The sequence below is a fragment of the Hemiscyllium ocellatum genome (assembly GCF_020745735.1).
Source record: "Hemiscyllium ocellatum isolate sHemOce1 chromosome 15 unlocalized genomic scaffold, sHemOce1.pat.X.cur. SUPER_15_unloc_1, whole genome shotgun sequence".
Lineage (NCBI taxonomy): Eukaryota > Metazoa > Chordata > Chondrichthyes > Orectolobiformes > Hemiscylliidae > Hemiscyllium > Hemiscyllium ocellatum.
In genome coordinates, this window is record NW_026867445.1 from 1,631,776 (window position 1) to 1,641,775 (window position 10,000).

Sequence of the window (10,000 nt, forward strand, 5' to 3'; positions counted from 1 at the left end):
TAGAATATTTTTGAAGCAGTACAAATCAGTAACCAGCGACACTTAGAATATTTTTGGAGCAGTACAAATCAGTAACCAGCGACACTTAGAATATTTTTGAAGCAGTACAAATCAGTAACCACTGACACTTAGAATATTTTTGAAGCAGTACAAATCAGTAACCAGCGACACTTAGAATATTTTTGAAGCAGTACAAATCAGTAACCACTGACACTTAGAATATTTTTGAAGCAGTACAAATCAGTAACCGCTGACACTTAGAATATTTTTGAAGCAGTACAAATCAGTAACCAGCGACACTTAGAATATTTTTGGAGCAGTACAAATCAGTAACCACTGACACTTAGAATATTTTTGAAGCAGTACAAATCAGTAACCGGCGACACTTAGAATATTTTTGAAGCAGTACAAATCAGTAACCACTGACACTTAGAATATTTTTGAAGCAGTACAAATCAGTAACCGGCGACACTTAGAATATTTTTGAAGCAGTACAAATCAGTAACCACTGACACTTAGAATATTTTTGAAGCAGTACAAATCAGTAACCGCTGACACTTAGAATATTTTTGAAGCAGTACAAATCAGTAACCAGCGACACTTAGAATATTTTTGGAGCAGTACAAATCAGTAACCAGCCCCACTTAGAATATTTTTGAGTCAGTACAAATCAGTAACCAGCGACACTTAGAATATTTTTGAAGCAGTACAAATCAGTAACCACTGACACTTAGAATATTTTTGAAGCAGTACAAATCAGTAACCAGCGACACTTAGAATATTTTTGAAGCAGTACAAATCAGTAACCAGCGACACTTAGAATATTTTTGGAGCAGTACAAATCAGTAACCAGCGACACTTAGAATATTTTTGAAGCAGTACAAATCAGTAACCAGCGACACTTAGAATATTTTTGGAGCAGTACAAATCAGTAACCAGCGACACTTAGAATATTTTTGAAGCAGTACAAATCAGTAACCACTGACACTTAGAATATTTTTGAAGCAGTACAAATCAGTAACCAGCGACACTTAGAATATTTTTGAAGCAGTACAAATCAGTAACCACTGACACTTAGAATATTTTGAAGCAGTACAAATCAGTAACCAGCGACACTTAGAATATTTTTGGAGCAGTACAAATCAGTAACCACTGACACTTAGAATATTTTTGAAGCAGTACAAATCAGTAACCAGCGACACTTAGAATATTTTTGAAGCAGTACAAATCAGTAACCACTGACACTTAGAATATTTTTGAAGCAGTACAAATCAGTAACCGCTGACACTTAGAATATTTTTGAAGCAGTACAAATCAGTAACCAGCGACACTTAGAATATTTTTGGAGCAGTACAAATCAGTAACCACTGACACTTAGAATATTTTTGAAGCAGTACAAATCAGTAACCAGCGACACTTAGAATATTTTTGGAGCAGTACAAATCAGTAACCACTGACACTTAGAATATTTTTGAAGCAGTACAAATCAGTAACCAGCGACACTTAGAATATTTTTGAAGCAGTACAAATCAGTAACCACTGACACTTAGAATATTTTTGAAGCAGTACAAATCAGTAACCAGCGACACTTAGAATATTTTTGAAGCAGTACAAATCAGTAACCACTGACACTTAGAATATTTTTGAAGCAGTACAAATCAGTAACCAGCGACACTTAGAATATTTTTGAAGCAGTACAAATCAGTAACCAGCGACACTTAGAATATTTTTGGAGCAGTACAAATCAGTAACCAGCGACACTTAGAATATTTTTGACGCAGTACAAATCAGTAACCACTGACACTTAGAATATTTTTGAAGCAGTACAAATCAGTAACCAGCGACACTTAGAATATTTTTGAAGCAGTACAAATCAGTAACCGCTGACACTTAGAATATTTTTGAAGCAGTACAAATCAGTAACCAGCGACACTTAGAATATTTTTGGAGCATTACAAATCAGTAACCAGCGACACTTAGAATATTTTTGGAGCAGTACAAATCAGTAACCACTGACACTTAGAATATTTTTGAGTCAGTACAAATCAGTAACCAGCGACACTTAGAATATTTTTCAGTCAGTACAAATCAGTAACCAGCGACACTTAGAATATTTTTGAGTCAGTACAAATCAGTAACCAGTGACACTTAGAATATTTTTGGAGCAGTACAAATCAGTAACCAGCGACACTTAGAATATTTTTGAAGCAGTACAAATCAGTAACCAAGTGCATTTTTGAATTGGTTACTGATTTCTCCGTTGAAGTTGGGGCTGCGGTTGGCTTCAGTTAGTGGTGGGGGCTTAATTTTCGCCGAGGGGAGCGTGTCCCGGTAGTGTCTCCGAGGAAGTGGTACCTATTGAAGGGGGTGTTTCTGAATTTGGGCCCTTTTTGAGTGGCATTGCCGGATGGGTTTTGTGTTGAAGGCTTCCAAATCGGGTAGCTCAGCCGGATTTGACCCGGCGGTTCTACCGACTGTCACGCCTTCGAGGGGGGACTGTTGTCTAAGTTCAGGCCGGATTTGGTGAATTTCCTAAGTCGGGAAGTGGTCCCAACGGGTTTGGGAGTGAACCTAACTGCTCATACCAACTTTGAGGCTTTGGGGCCGGGTAGCACAGTCGGATTTGACCCGGCGGTTCTGCCGAATGCCTGGCCTTCGAGGGGGGCCTGCCCTCTGAGTTCAGGCCGAATTTGGTGATTTTCCTAAGTCGGGAAGTGGTCCAAACGGGGATGGGAGTGAACCTGACAGCTCATACCGACTTTGGGGCTTCCAAGCCGGGTAGCTCAACCGGATTTGATCCAGCGGTTCTAGCGACTGCCACGGCTTCGAGGGGGGACTGTTGTCTAAGTTCAGGCCGAATTTGGTGAATTTCCCGAGTCGGGAAGTGGTCCAAACGGGGATGGGAGTGAACCTGACAGCTCTTACCGACATTGAGGCTTCGGGGCCGGGTAGCTCAGTCGGATTTGACCCGGCGATTCTGCCGACTTCCACGCCTTCGAGCGGGGACTCTCCTCTAAGTTCAGGCCGAATTTGGTGAATTTCCTAAGTCGGGAAGTGGTCCAAACGGGGATGGGAGTGAACCTAACTGCTCATACCAACTTTGAGGCTTTGGGGCCGGGTAGCACAGTCGGATTTGACCCGGCGGTTCTGCCGAATGCCTGGCCTTCGAGGGGGGCCTGCCCTCTGAGTTCAGGCCGAATTTGGTGATTTTCCTAAGTCGGGAAGTGGTCCAAACGGGGATGGGAGTGAACCTGACAGCTCATACCGACTTTGGGGCTTCCAAGCCGGGTAGCTCAACCGGATTTGATCCAGCGGTTCTAGCGACTGCCACGGCTTCGAGGGGGGACTGTTGTCTAAGTTCAGGCCGAATTTGGTGAATTTCCCGAGTCGGGAAGTGGTCCAAACGGGGATGGGAGTGAACCTGACAGCTCTTACCGACATTGAGGCTTCGGGGCCGGGTAGCTCAGTCGGATTTGACCCGGCGATTCTGCCGACTTCCACGCCTTCGAGCGGGGACTCTCCTCTAAGTTCAGGCCGAATTTGGTGAATTTCCTAAGTCGGGAAGTGGTCCAAACGGGGATGGGAGTGAACCTAACAGCTCATACCAACATTGAGGCTTTGGGGCCGGGTAGCACAGTCGGATTTGACCCGGCGGTTCTGCCGAATGCCTGGCCTTCGAGGGGGGCCTGCCCTCTGAGTTCAGGCCGAATTTGGTGATTTTCCTAAGTCGGGAAGTGGTCCAAACGGGGATGGGAGTGAACCTGACAGCTCATACCGACTTTGGGGCTTCCAAGCCGGGTAGCTCAACCGGATTTGATCCGGCGGTTCTAGCGACTGCCACGGCTTCGAGGGGGGACTGTTGTCTAAGTTCAGGCCGAATTTGGTGAATTTCCCGAGTCGGGAAGTGGTCCAAACGGGGATGGGAGTGAACCTGACAGCTCTTACCGACATTGAGGCTTCGGGGCCGGGTAGCTCAGTCGGATTTGAACCGGCGATTCTGCCGACTTCCACGCCTTCGAGCGGGGACTCTCCTCTAAGTTCAGGCCGAATTTGGTGAATTTCCTAAGTCGGGAAGTGGTCCAAACGGGGATGGGAGTGAACCTGACAGCTCTTACCGACTTTGGGGCTTCCAAGCCGGGTAGCTCAACCGGATTTGATCCGGCGGTTCTAGCGACTGTCACGCCTTCGAGGGGGGACTGTTGTATAAGTTCAGGCCGAATTTGGTGAATTTCCCGAGTCGGGAAGTGGTCCAAACGGGGATGGGAGTGAACCTGACAGCTCTTACCGACTTTGGGGCTTCCAAGCCGGGTAGCTCAACCGGATTTGATCCGGCGGTTCTGCCGACTGTCACGCCTTCGAGGGGGGACTGTTGTATAAGTTCAGGCCGAATTTGGTGAATTTCCCGAGTCGGGAAGTGGTCCAAACGGGGATGGGAGTGAACCTGACAGCTCTTACCGACTTTGAGGCTTCGGGGCCGGGTAGCTCAGCCGGATTTGATCCGGCGGTTCTGCCGACTGTCACGCCTTCGAGGGGGGACTGTCCTCTGAGTTCAGGCCGAATTTGGTGAATTTCCCGAGTCGGGAAGTGGTCCAAACGGGGATGGGAGTGAACCTGACAGCTCATACCGACTTTGAGGCTTCCAAGCCGGGTAGCTCAGCCGGATTTGACCCGGCGATTCTGCCGACTTCCACGCCTTCGAGGGGGGACTGCCCTCTGAGTTCAGGCCGAATTTGGTGCATTTCCCGAGTCGGGAAGTGGTCTCTGTCACAACGGGGGCAAGTGTCTGAAGAGGTAAAGTGAGTAACCAGCACAGCTTAGGGAAGGGTTCCAAAGTTCTCAACAATGTGAATTCGGTTACCAGGAAAGCTTAGGAAAGCTGCCTGACTGTCCCAAACGAATGAACTGCAAAACTTAGGGAACATGCCCGAAGATGCTTAAAAGTGTGAAATCAGTAAGCAGGAAAGCATAGGAAAGTGCCTGAAAGTGCTAAATGAGTAACATGAAAAACGTAGAAAAATGCCCGAAAATGTTTAAAAGTGTGAACTCAGTAACCAGCAAAACTTAGTAAAACGTTGGAAAAGCAGAAATGAGTAACCAGAAAAACTTAGAAAAATGTTTGAAAATGAGAAATGAGTAACCAGAAAAACTTAGAAAAATGTTTGAAAATGAGAAATGAGTAACCAAGAAAACTTAGAAAAATGCCCAAAAAGAAGAAATCAGTAACCAGAAAAACTTAGAAAAATGTTTGAAAATGAGAAATGAGTAACCAGAAAAACTTAGAAAAATGTTTGAAAATGAGAAATGAGTAACCAAGAAAACTTAGAAAAATGCCCAAAAAGAAGAAATCAGTAACCAGAAAAACTTAGAAAAATGTTTGAAAATGAGAAATGAGTAACCAAGAAAACTTAGAAAAATGTTTGAAAATGAGAAATGAGTAACCAAGAAAACTTAGAAAAATGCCCAAAAAGAAGAAATCAGTAACCAGAAAAACTTAGAAAAATGTTTGAAAATGAGAAATGAGTAACCAAGAAAACTTAGAAAAATGCCCAAAAAGAAGAAATCAGTAACCAGAAAAACTTAGAAAAATGTTTGAAAATGAGAAATGAGTAACCAGAAAAACTTAGAAAAATGTTTGAAAATGAGAAATGAGTAACCAAGAAAACTTAGAAAAATGCCCAAAAAGAAGAAATCAGTAACCAGAAAAACTTAGAAAAATGTTTGAAAATGAGAAATGAGTAACCAAGAAAACTTAGAAAAATGCCCGAAAAGAAGAAATCAGTAACCAGAAAAACTTAGAAAAATTTTCGGCCAAGTGTGAAAAATATTCTAAGTGTCAGCGGAGGAAAATGCCGAAGCATCGGGAAAGATTCAAAAACTCATGCCGAACATGAGTTCCGAAGTGCCGGAGGAACTGGGCGAATTGAGCCCGGCGGTTGGCCAGATGTCGTTTTGAGTCTGCAGCCCGAAAACTTTAACTTTGTCTGCCGCGGAAGTCTGGACCGGGAAAAATCCAAACGGTTTTGCCGGGTTCGAGTTCCAGAGCGAAGCAGTCGAATTTGAAATTCAGACCCATTCAGTGCCACTTGACATTGTGACACAGTGAGGTTGGCGGGGTACCCGGAGATTTCTGGGAACACGATTTTTAGAACAAAATGGCGGCGCGGGACCACTTTGAAAGGCATCCGAAAAACGGTTCCGCGGGCAGAGCACTTGAATGACAGGCCTGTGTGCATGCCCAAGAGCTCTCGGAAGTCTAATTTTTGACACTTTGTCAAATTTTCGACAGACTTACCCAACTCTTGCTGCCTGTTCTAAGAATCAGTCAGAGGCCTGTGCGGCGGTCTCTTGACACTTTGGAGGGCGGGCAAACCCCACGTTGACTCCGGCCGTCCCTCCAAAAGGCACTTGCTATTGGGGGAAAGGATTGCAAGTAGCCTGGTTCCCGTGGGAGCGGCCAGGAAGGGTGCAGGCTGGCCCTTGCCTGAGCATTCCCAAAACCCTCTTCCGCTGAGAGCAGACCTCGCACGCCGCACTACCGGCTCTGGGAGTGGTTGGCCGCTATTGTACATAGTCCGGTCCTTCCTCTGCCACCCGGCAAGTGCGATGGCTCTGCCGCCCTGCGGTGCTCGTCACCCAGGTTTGGGGAACACGATACTTAGAACATGTTGGCGGCTCGGGACCTGCAGGCGAAAGGGGCCCCGTGGTGCTGAGCACATCGACCTCGGGTCTCAGTGCAAGCCGGAGAGTTCGCGGAAGTCTTAAAAGATTTTGACATCTGCTCAATTCTTTGACAGGCTTGCCTGACTCTTTCCGTCCGTTCTAAGAATCAGTCGGAGGCCGGGGCGGGGACGGTCTCTTGACACACGGAGGGTTGGCTTCCCTCCTCAGGTGTTTGTGTCGAAAATGAAGGCGAGAGATGCAAGCGTCCTGGTTCCCCTGGGTGCTGCCAGCAAGGGTGCAGGCTGACCCTTGCCTGAGCACTCCCAAAAGCCTCTTAAGCTGAGAGCAGGCGCCGCACTACCGGCTCTGGGAGTCGTTGGCCGCTATTGTACATAGTCCGGTCCTTCCTCTGCCACCCGGCAAGTGCGATGGCTCTGCCTCCCTGCGGTGCTCGTCACCCAGGTTTGGGGAACACGATACTTAGAACATGTTGGCGGCTCGGGACCTGCAGGCGAAGGGGGCCCCGTGGTGCTGAGCACATCGACCTCGCGTCTCAGTGCAAGCCGGAGAGTTCGCGGAAGTCTTAACAGGCTTGCCTGACTCTTTCCGTCCGTTCTAAGAATCAGTCGGAGGCCGGGGCGGGGACGGTCTCTTGACACACGGAGGGTTGGCTTCCCTCCTCAGGCGTTTGTGTCGAAAATGAAGGCGAGAGATGCAAGCGTCCTGGTTCCCCTGGGTGCTGCCAGCAAGGGTGCAGGCTGACCCTTGCCTGAGCACTCCCAAAAGCCTCTTAGGCTGAGAGCAGGCGCCGCACTACCGGCTCTGGGAGTCGTTGGCCGCTATTGTACATAGTCCGGTCCTTCCTCTGCCACCCGGCAAGTGCGATGGCTCTGCCTCCCTGCGGTGCCCGTCACCCAGGTTTGGAGAACACGATACTTAGAACATGTTGGCGGCTCGGGACCTGCAGGCGAAAGGGGCCCCGTGGTGCTGAGCACATCGACCTCGCGTCTCAGTGCAAGCCGGAGAGTTCGCGGAAGTCTTAACAGGCTTGCCTGACTCTTTCCGTCCGTTCTAAGAATCAGTCGGAGGCCGGGGCGGGGACGGTCTCTTGACACACGGAGGGTTGGCTTCCCTCCTCAGGCGTTTGTGTCGAAAATGAAGGCGAGAGATGCAAGCGTCCTGGTTCCCCTGGGTGCTGCCAGCAAGGGTGCAGGCTGACCCTTGCCTGAGCACTCCCAGAAGCCTCTTAGGCTGAGAGCAGACGCCGCACTACCGGCTCTGGGAGTCGTTGGCCGCTATTGTACATAGTCCGGTCCTTCCTCTGCCACCCGGCAAGTGCGATGGCTCTGCCTCCCTGCGGTGCCCGTCACCCAGGTTTGGAGAACACGATACTAAGAACATGTTGGCGGCTCGGGACCTGCAGGCGAAAGGGGCCCCGTGGTGCTTAGCACATCGACCTCGCGTCTCAGTGCAAGCCGGAGAGTTCGCGGAAGTCTAAAGCTTTTGACATTCGCTCAAAGCTTTGACAGGCTTGCCCGACTCTTTCCGTCCGTTCTAAGAATCAGTCAGAGGCTGGTGGGGAGGTCTCTTGACGCAAGGGGAGGGGTGGCGTCCCTCCTCAGGCGCTTGTGTCGAAAATGAAGGCGAGAGATGCAAGCGTCCTGGTTCCCCTGGGTGCTGCCAGCAAGGGTGCAGGCTGACCCTTGCCTGAGCACTCCCAGAAGCCTCTTAGGCTGAGAGCAGACGCCGCACAACCGGCTCTGGGAGTCGTTGGCCGCTATTGTACATAGTCCGGTCCTTCCTCTGCCACCCGGCAAGTGCGATGGCTCTGCCTCCCTGCGGTGCCCGTCACCCAGGATTGGAGAACACGATACTAAGAACATGTTGGCGGCTCGGGACCTGCAGGCGAAAGGGGCCCCGTGGTGCTTAGCACATCGACCTCGCGTCTCAGTGCAAGCCGGAGAGTTCGCGGAAGTCTAAAGCTTTTGACATTCGCTCAAAGCTTTGACAGGCTTGCCCGACTCTTTCCGTCCGTTCTAAGAATCAGTCAGAGGCCGGTGGGGAGGTCTCTTGACGCAAAGGGGAGGGGTGGCGTCCCTCCTCAGGCGCTTGTGTCGAAAAATGAAGGCGAGAGACGCGAGCGGCCTGGTTGCTTTGGGTGCTGCCAGGAAGGATGTGGTCTGACCCTTGCCTGAGCACATCCAAAAGCATGTGATGTTGAGAGCAGACCTCGAGCCCCGCACAACCGGCTCTGGGAGTCGTTGGCCGCTATTGTACATAGTCCGGTCCTTCCTCTGCCACCCGGCAAGTGCGATGGCTCTGTCGCCCTGTGGTGCCCGTCACCCAGGTTTGGGGAACACGATACTAAGAACATGTTGGCGGCTCGGGACCTGCAGGCGAAAGGGGCCCCGTGGTGCTGAGCACATCGACCTCGGGTCTCAGTGCAAGCCAGAGAGTTCGCGGAAGTCTAAAGCTTTTGACATACGCTCAAATCTTTGACAGGCTTGCCCGACTCTTTCCGTCCGTTCTAAGAATCAGTCAGAGGCCGGTGGGGAGGTCTCTTGACGCAAGGGGAGGGGTGGCGTCCCTCCTCAGGCGCTTGTGTCGAAAAATGAAGGCGAGAGACACGAGCGGCCTGGTTGCTTTGGGTGCTGCCAGGAAGGATGTGGTCTGACCCTTGCCTGAGCACTCACAGAAGCATGTGACGTTGAGAGCAGACCTCGAGCCCCGCACGACCGGCTCTGGGAGTGGTTGGCCGCTATGGTACATAGTCCGGTCCTTCCTCTGCCACCCGGCAAGTGCGATGGCTCTGCCGCCCTGTGGTGCCCGTCACCCAGGTTTGGGGAACACGATACTAAGAACATGTTGGCGGCTCGGGACCTGCAGGCGAAAGGGGCCCCGGGGTGCTTAGCACATCGACCTCGTGTCTCAGTGCAAGCCGGAGGGTTCGCGGCAGTCTAAAGCTTTTGACATTCGCTCAAAGCTTTGACAGGCTTGCCCGACTCTTTCCGTCCGTTCTAAGAATCAGTCAGAGGCCAGTGCGGAGGTCTCTTGACACAAGGGGAGGGGTGGTGTCCCTCCTCAGGCGCTTGTGTCGAAAATGAAGGCGGGAGACGCAAGCGTCCTGGTTCCCCCTGGGTGCTGCCAGCAAGGGTGCAGGCTGACCCTTGCCTGAGCACTCCCAAAAGCCTCTTAGGCTGAGAGCAGACGCCGCGCTACCGGCTCTGGGAGTCGTTGGCCGCTATGGTACATAGTCCGGTCCTTCCTCTGCCACCCGGCAAGTGCGATGGCTCTGCCGCCCTGTGGTGCTCGTCACCCAGTTTTCCAACCCGGACCCGCG